Here is a 9,137-nt window from a genome sequence, read left to right as displayed (position 1 = left end):
TGTCTGATGAATAGCGTTGCAATGCTGTTCAAGCAATGTTGCAACGCTGCAAAGGCAATAGCTATTCTGCTATTGTTTTGTCTGTGCATGTTTGCTCCTTCTTCCTATTACAACTTAGATTCCACTCTATTGACTCTAATAAATTTTCCACTAACAAAATAGTGGGCTAGGTGTTGGCTTATAGTGGAGACATTAAGCCCACTAAGATAGTGGATTATAGGTGTTGGGTTTTATGGATTTGGTTCATGCAATTGTTGCATGACTTTTTTCTATAAATTGGGCTTTTCAATTTAGTTGAAAAAGTTTTGATAATTTGCCAATTTTTGTTTTCAAAATTGGGCTGGAAAAACAAACCCAAACCCTACCCAAATTCCATCTTCTTTTCAATCTCTTTCTCCCTCTCGGGTTCTTCATCCACTGGGTCCCACAACCCGGTTCTGAGTTTAGAGGATAGTAGGTCAACTCTAGTGGTGGTCCATTCGTGTTCGGGTTGAGATTCAGCGAGGAAAAGCGGGTTTCAGGAGCTTCAAAGGTAATTTTTAATTACTGTTTTTCCTTCAATTGCGTGCATTTTTTCCTTTAAATTAAAAGCAATTAAAGTGTAATTAGGCCTTAATTCCACTGCGTATGTCTCGTGTTCCATCATGAGACCCTTACACACATTAAGACCCATAAACAAGGAGCCAATTACAACAATTTCAACATAAATTGAAGGGAAATCTAATGCCAAAGCTGTAATATATCCATATCAACACCCATTTCATATACCTTATGAAAATCACTCATCAAGCTAAAATTACATAAATTGAGTGTTCAAATCGTGTTCTGATACCAATTGATGGTGTTGATATTCAACATCCAGAATTAATCAAGATCTTAAGCACTCTAATATCATTAATTTTGGATCTAAAGCAAGCAAGTTCATAAATATAAAAGTAGGGTTTCAAGAAAATACCTTTGAAGAACTCTTCAAATTTCTTCAAATTTCTTCAAATCCAGTTGAAATCTTCACTTCAATGGTTAAAGACCACCACTTGATCTTCTCTAATATCCTCTTGGCCCTTAGACTAGATTGTGGGATCTAAAATAAGGTTGAATTTAGGGAATTATAAAGAGTAAGAGTATTTGGTGAGAAGAGGAGAGAAAACTTTTCTCTCTAAGATTCAGCTTGCATGTCTTAATTTTCCAGCATTTCTTCTTCTAATTTTAATGAATGCTTCATGCAACTCAATTGCATATACTAGTGACACACATGTGAGCACTAAGAAGTGGGATCAAGGTGTAAACTAAGTGGAAAAAGATGGAAAATCCCACTTATCCAATTTTTATGAATTTCCACAAAATTTTATTTTATTTTATTTTTAAAAATAATATTAATTAAATAATGAATATTAAATAAAATTAATTTAATTTAATATCAAATATCAAATTAATTAAATTAATTAATTTAATTTAATATCAAATATTAAATTAATTTAACACCTTATTCCACATATGAATCCCTATTCATATAGTATATTTAAATCATATTTAAATATTTTTCAATACTCCAATTTTTTTTAATTTGATAATTAAACGTTTAATTATATCGCATATAATTAACAATTTTCGTAATTCAAATTTAAATATTTCAAATTCTCTCATCACACTATTCTAAGGTTTAGTTCGTTTATGAGCTAGTAAGGGAACCTAATGGACCTACAGATCATGAGCTCCAACAATTCGAGATTAATTGGTTAAACCCTTTTAACCAAATTAACCAACATTCGTTAACTATCGGGTCACTCCACTAAAGCCCAATAGTTGCACTCTCCTTACTGTATATATATTTTGTTTTACCTCTGTAATACATCTTGCTCCTTAAGTCTCCACTGATCCACTAATGAACAATTGGTTTATGGTCCTACCAAAAAAATCGAGTCCCTCTCAGTCATAGAGAGAGTGGACCCCTTGTTCAAGACTAGGAGTCAGTACGGGAACAACCTATCTACTATCCTTGAAAACGGGTATGAGTTATTTCCATCTTGTAGGACTATGTCCTTAGCTATCTACCCGACCTGACCCCTAAAATGGGAGGCTTGTTAGGGGCGATGTTGAGACATTCTCTCCATTGCGGATTAAAGGATAATCCCGAATAAACAGAAGTTCATAATTTGCTTAGGATTGAGATCAATTTACCTTAGGTCATCAAGTTGGAATAGTTAGTTTTAACAGTAAGCGGCGTTATAAAGAAAAGTTACTATTTCGTGGTCTAGTCTTATGTAAACATCTTTTACATAGGATGCCTTCACTCACATGTCTCCACATGAAAGATTTCGGGATCACATCGTTTTGTATCAAATACAAAACGAGTTACATCCATAGTGTCCTTATCCTTATACTTATAGACTATTTTGACTATATACTCAAACTTGATCCTCTTTTATGTGTCTCTACATAAAGTTTAAGTATTCATGTTATAGCTAGGGGTTCGTTAGTTTATTGGATTTAGACTTCACAAGTGCAATTTACATGTTCAATAGCAACTTTATTGAATAAACCTTAATAACCACTTTATTGTAAATAGAATGTGTTTAAAGATTACAAACTGCAAGTTTTAGGGCATACAACCCAACAAACTTGACCCAAACTATGCTAACATAAGTGATCAATTTAAGTAAACAATAATTCTTTAACAATCAATAAAAATAATAGAATGCAATTGTTGAGCACATTTTACTACCACAACGTGAGACTTTTTCCTCATTCAAGACATTCACATGTTTGAACCCCTAAGAAGAATTTAGCTCATAATGTTGGAAGAAATGGAAATGAGAAAGTAAAGAAAAGCAAAAGGATGTAGTGCATGAAAAGTGATGTTTTCGTTATGAAACGGGCCTTAACTTTTCCAACCAAAATTCTTTCAATTAAAAATTTCTATTTTGACCCTCATTCTACATCAAATTACTCATTTGGAAGAAAAGTGTATATTAGGTACATTTTATTCCGCTAATATTAGGCAACAATAGATTATAGAAAATACTTTTAGATAGTTGACATTTTAGTTTTGTATTTGCATTATAACCCATATGTATACATCAACATTTGTTTAAAATGAATTATTGGGTAAGTCCACAAAATTAATTAATAAATTATTATATCACAGGCAATATTTCAAACTTCAGTGATGGAAACTTCACACCTTCCTATTCCACATTTTAATTTATATGCATAACACAATTACAATAATGGACATGGCTTGAGAGGAACAGAAGAACTTTTCAAGGTATTGAAAAGCCTCATAATCATTTATGGGATGATATTATATCCCGACTGTCTTTTGGAGTACAAAATTCGTCTTGTTTTGTAATTATGATGTCTCTACTATTATATTTAATTAGAAGATTTTCCACTAACCTATTTCTTCTTTATCTGTTATTTGAGTTATTCTCTAGTTTTCTTTATACATATTGAACTTTCTATCCTTTTGAATGAATGCAGTATTGTTAGACTCGGGATATGATGAGGATGTTAATAATGTGCCAATTTCATGGAGATATCTAATGCACCTCATGACCTCATTTTTTTTTGTTAAGAAAGAAGAAGAAGAAATTAGCTTAGGGTAATTAAAAAAATGTTGAAGGCCAATATAATATTCTAAGTTATTTAATAGATTAGTCCCCTTAAACAAATCTCTTACTAATTTCATGATGTAAACTTCCTTCTCATCTTCCTTGTGTTTATCTAGACAATATATAAATGAATAGAAAATGAAAAATAGATTATGATCTCTATCATCCTTCCCCATCTCTTCCATACACAAATTTAAATATATCACAAAGTTTTCTCACTCATCAAACCACTATTTTTTCTCCCCCTCACAATTATATTTATTATACTTTTATGTCCTCATATCAAATAATGCTTTCAGAAAAAAAAATTCATCATTCAACAATATCTCTTTCAGGTGAGTAATATGCTTTCACAAAGTTAATTGTTCAACCATTTTTTATGATCATACTTCCAATTGATAAGAGTATCATAAATTTGAAGTTTTTTTTAGTACGTTTATGTTTGAGTTATTCTATGATATATACCTAGTTTTAAATTTTCATCGACATATCGATATTTTCATATTTCTATAGGTTCGATATCGATATAAGGATTTAATCGATATTTTCATCATAATGTTAAAAATCCATAAAGCACAAAGAATAACCATAAAAAATCACTAATATAAATAATAGACCTTTTTACTTATTTGAAATAATAAATATTTATTTACTAACTTAAATTTATTTATTTTTTTTGAATTTTTTGTTTTTATAAATTTCATAAACATCCATCGAAATCGATATTTTATTCGAAATTTTCGCAAATGAAGACCTTATTATTTCCGTCGGCATCGATCTTTTAAACCTTAGATGTATAAGAAATATTGTCCTCAAATATATAAATTACGTTTGAATTAATTTTAAGGTGTTTGAATAATTTTTATCTAAAAATATTTTTGAATATTTAAAAAGTCAATCCAAACATGAAATTATTACTAGCATTACATGAAATAGAGATTGATGGTTAATTGAAAGATTTGGGTATTAAAGGTTAGAAATGTTTATCATAGTCAAACTTTGATTTTCAAAATAAGTTTCTTCACCTTTTAATTGATTCAATGAATATTAACTTAAGATTTTAAAATTAAAAACATTTTAATTTTGATGTTGTGATTGTGTTGGAATAATATTTTACTAGTATCATTTTTCTTTCATGATAATTTGTGATTGGTGATAAAAATGTTTAGTATATTTACAAATTTAGATATTGTTTTTTTTCCTTTGGTTGAGTTTTTTAGATACAGAAAAATACTTGAAATCTAATTTCCAAAATTTAACTATTCTAATTTAACCCATGATTATACTTACTACAAAATATGTCAATTAACTAATACAAAATATATGGTTAAAAAAGACAAAATATATTCTTCTAAAAAAAATACAAAAAAATAATCGATATGCTTTGTACTTGGTTATATCAATTCCTTTTTAATAATATGTGGCTTAAGAACAATTTATAATGTTGGGTTCAAAGTTATATATTATTTTAAAATTTTTAACTTTTAAAAAATTTAGTACATTATATTAATTTTAGAAAAATAAATTATAAGGTTGAATCTTTTTTAAATATAGTAATTTCACAAACTTATTTTTTAAAAATATTTCAATATCGTTGTTGTTATTCGACCGTGATTACCTCATCTAAATTAGAACTTGTTGTAACTTAAAAAGATGATAGTGTCACGTCTAGTTGTCATTCAACACTTGCAAAAGTGTCCTTGTGATCTTTCATAAACGTGTTAAAATTAACTACCTCTAGATCTAAAATTTTGTGAGGATGACTACGAAACCAAAATTTGAATTGTCACGCATTTTAGGACATTACCACATTCTTTAAGTCCCAATTTTCATTTGATTTTTTTTTTTAAAAAAAAAACCACTTCAAACATACTTTTGAACTATTAATCAAAGTTCAAAGGTATTTGTAGTGTAGTCATCTATTTTTTTCCGGCCTTATTTAAAATAAATTTGATCATTAGATTAATTTGGTCTTAATTTTACTAATTTTAAAATTTATGACTATCTACCTATTTAAGTTAATTTTTACTACTTTGTACATAGTTTGGTTAGAGTAACTTAGTTGGTTAGTTAGAGTAACTAGTTTTGTTACAAAAATGCAAAATAATAATAATTTGTGTTTATTTTAAAATGTTCTTACCTTTTGGAGCTTTTGCTATCTTTAGCATGTTTTTCAAGTTAAAAAAAATGTGGTTTTTAAATATAGAAAAATAAAACAAAATATTTATAAAATATAATAAAATTTTATAACTATCAATGATAGACATTGATAGACTATCAACGATATTGATAGACATTGATAAAAGTCCATCAGCATCTATTATTGATCATTTTAAAATTTTACTATATCTTGTAAATATTTTCAATAGTTTTACCATTTGAAATAATTTCTCTTTAAAAAAAACTAGCGAGTAACTTTTTACTACAAATGGAGAAATAATTTTGGCTATAAAAACCTTCTTCTTCTTAAGCCATGGAGGATTTTTGGGGAAAAAAAAAAAAATACAGCACAGATAGAGGGAAAATCACAGAAACCGTAGGAATACAATGGGGGAAGATAGCCACAGAGAGAAAATATACAAACAAAAATTCTAAAGAGAAAACCCTTGAGATTTACAAAGAAATGATTCTAGAGAGACAATGAGCAAAATCAATCAGCTTTATAAATAAAAGTCAGCCACAAGAGAGGTCTAGTTTCGTATCTCATAAATCGGATGGCTTTGTATTGTAGTGTCCAACCTTCAATCTTGTTCCTTCTCCTTTAGATCTAAAAAAATAGAGAGAAAGGAAGGAATAAGGAAAATTATTTCTAATTTCTTTTCGTGTAATTTCTTTTTTTATTTATCTTTTTATTCTTTAATATTAATCTATCTTCATACATATTTAGTGTAGATCTATTACTGTTCATTTTATTTTGTTGTTTTATTAAAAAAAAAATTAAGAAACTAAGTGTATAAAAAAAAAAAAAACGGGGGAATGAAAGAAAAAATAGAGATTAACATACTTTGAGAGGTGAAAGAGACTTTTTATTATTATTATTATTATTATTATTTTGGTACTCTTAAAAATACTGTTTTGAGGAGTAAGAAAAATACTCGAAGAAGAATTGAAAAAGATGGAAGTTTAGAAAGAGAAAGTGAATGAGATGAAAAAAGTGGAGAGATTTTTTTTTTATCTTGAAGTTTTACAAGAGGATTTCAAGATATGCATTTTATTTTGCTTGGTTATTATTATTTTTAGTTTTGTTTTTAAAAAGAAAGAAAAGTAAAACATGATGGGATTACAATCACATCTAAGCCTTTATAATTATGGGTCTTTTTTAAATATAAAAATATTTATAAATATTTATAATTTATAGTAAAAAAAATTTTAAATATTTATTTTTTTTTATTATAAAGTGTAAATATTTTTGAAAATTTTTCATTAGTAAGAATTTTCTTTATACTTATTATTATTATTTTATTTTGTTTTGTTTTTTTAAAAGAGTATGTGCAGGTGTGTGTAAAGGTGATGGGCATCAACCCCATCAATTTAAATTATTATTAGTAGTAGTATTATTAGTTCAATTTTTTTTTTAAATTTTAGTTATATTTTAATAGTTTTAAGTTATTTTAAATGTTTCTTAAATAAAATGTTATTTTAAATTTTAATTTTTTTCTTTTAATATATTCAGTTTTTTTATTTCAAATTTCAGATCCTTATCTATCGACATTTATCCCTCGATATTTTTTATAGAATTGTTTTCAAATATAGGAAAATAAACCAAAATATTTACAATTAATAGCAAAATATTACAGTCTATCTATTATAGACCACGATAGACTGTGATAGACCACTATTATGTCTATCTGTTTCATGATAGAATAGTCTATCGCTGTCTATCGTAATCTATCACAGATAAACTGTGATATTTTGCTATTATTTGTAAATATTTTTAGTAGTTTTGTCATTTAAAATAATTTTTCTTTTTTATATTACATTTAATTTTATTTTACAAGTATGTTATTATATTATTATTTTGATATATTCATGCTATAAATTTTATTACGCTAATACTGTTAATGCTTAATTGCACTTTTTTCGTAAAAAATATTCCGACAATTGGATTCTAGAAATATTTGAAAATCCGATTTTCTAGAATCTGAAGGTGAGGAATCGATTATTTGGGAGTCTGAGATCGACTTCCAATATGTTTTTATTAAAATCTTAATATGTTTATTTATGTTTACTTAATTTATTATCATGTTTCTTAAATTATGTTTTTATTTATGTAATGTTTATATTAAATTTTATTTGATTTTTAATTTAAATTTATTTAAGCTTTTAAAATCTTTTTTAAAACTCTTTTAAGTTGTCTAAATTTTTTTCTTTAAATTATATTTTTCGGGTGTTTTTGAACATTTAAAAATCAATATATTATTTCAAAAGGTTTTCTATGATGAAATCTAGGAAATTTGGATGTCTGATTTTCTAGAATTCTAAGGTGAGGGATCACATCTTTGGGAGTTCGAGATTTGATCCGAAAAAAAATGAATTTAATTAATATTTTAAAAAAATTCTTTTATTAAAAGGCTATTTCTATGATAGATTCTAACAAATTGTAATAATTTCTCACATTCTTGATGTGAGAAATTTTCTTCCATACTAATATAGTCCAATTGATGAAATTTTATTCCACTTATTTTATGGGATAATTACTTCAAATATTGGAGTAACGAGAGGTAAAATAAGACATTTATTTTTTAAAAAAAATCTAAACAAATTTTATTTTAAAGAATAATTCTAATTCAAGGTTTAGATTTTGGCCACGTTTTCTAAATGAGTGTTGTGGAGGTGCTAATACCTTCCTCATACACAAATGACTCCTGAAAACAACTATAGTTTTCCCAGACCATTTTTGTTTTTTCTAATTAAAAATTGTTTATTGTACTTGGTGTACAATCACACCGTAAAAAGGATTGGTGACGACTTTTTTTTATTTTCCTTTAAAATTAATCATTTTTTAGACGTCAGTCGCTCCACGTCGGCACATGGCGACAGTATTTACAAAGGACGAAGGGTAATATTGCATATTTAGGCTTTTTTATATTAAAATTTTCAAGTAATTCTTTTGGTTTTTTCTTGTGAAGACTTGATTATATTGTAATACAATAACAATAAAGTTGATCGTTTTTAAAAATTAAGAATCAAATTGAAAAGAAAATTATTTTAAAAGATAAAATTGCTAAAAATATTTAAAACTAATAGCAAAATATTATAGTTTATCTGCGATAGACTACTATCTGTGCGTATCATGATAGAGATAGACACAAATAGTAGTCTATCGCAGATAAATAATAAAATTTTACTATATTTATAATTATTTTGGTTCATTTTCCTATATTTTGAAAAAAAAAATACCAAATAAATTTTGGTTTTCTATATTTAAAAAATAGGAAACGAAAACAGTCCCAGACGTATATGATTTTTGTTTTTAAAAACAGAAGAAAAAAAAAAACATAAAAACCAAAAAACAAAAAACTGAAA

Source organism: Benincasa hispida, chromosome 6 (assembly GCF_027475165.1).
Source record: "Benincasa hispida cultivar pf3 chromosome 6, pf3_genome.v1.1, whole genome shotgun sequence".
In the NCBI taxonomy this organism is placed as follows: domain Eukaryota; kingdom Viridiplantae; phylum Streptophyta; class Magnoliopsida; order Cucurbitales; family Cucurbitaceae; genus Benincasa; species Benincasa hispida.
Note: the sequence above shows the minus strand (reverse complement) of the source record.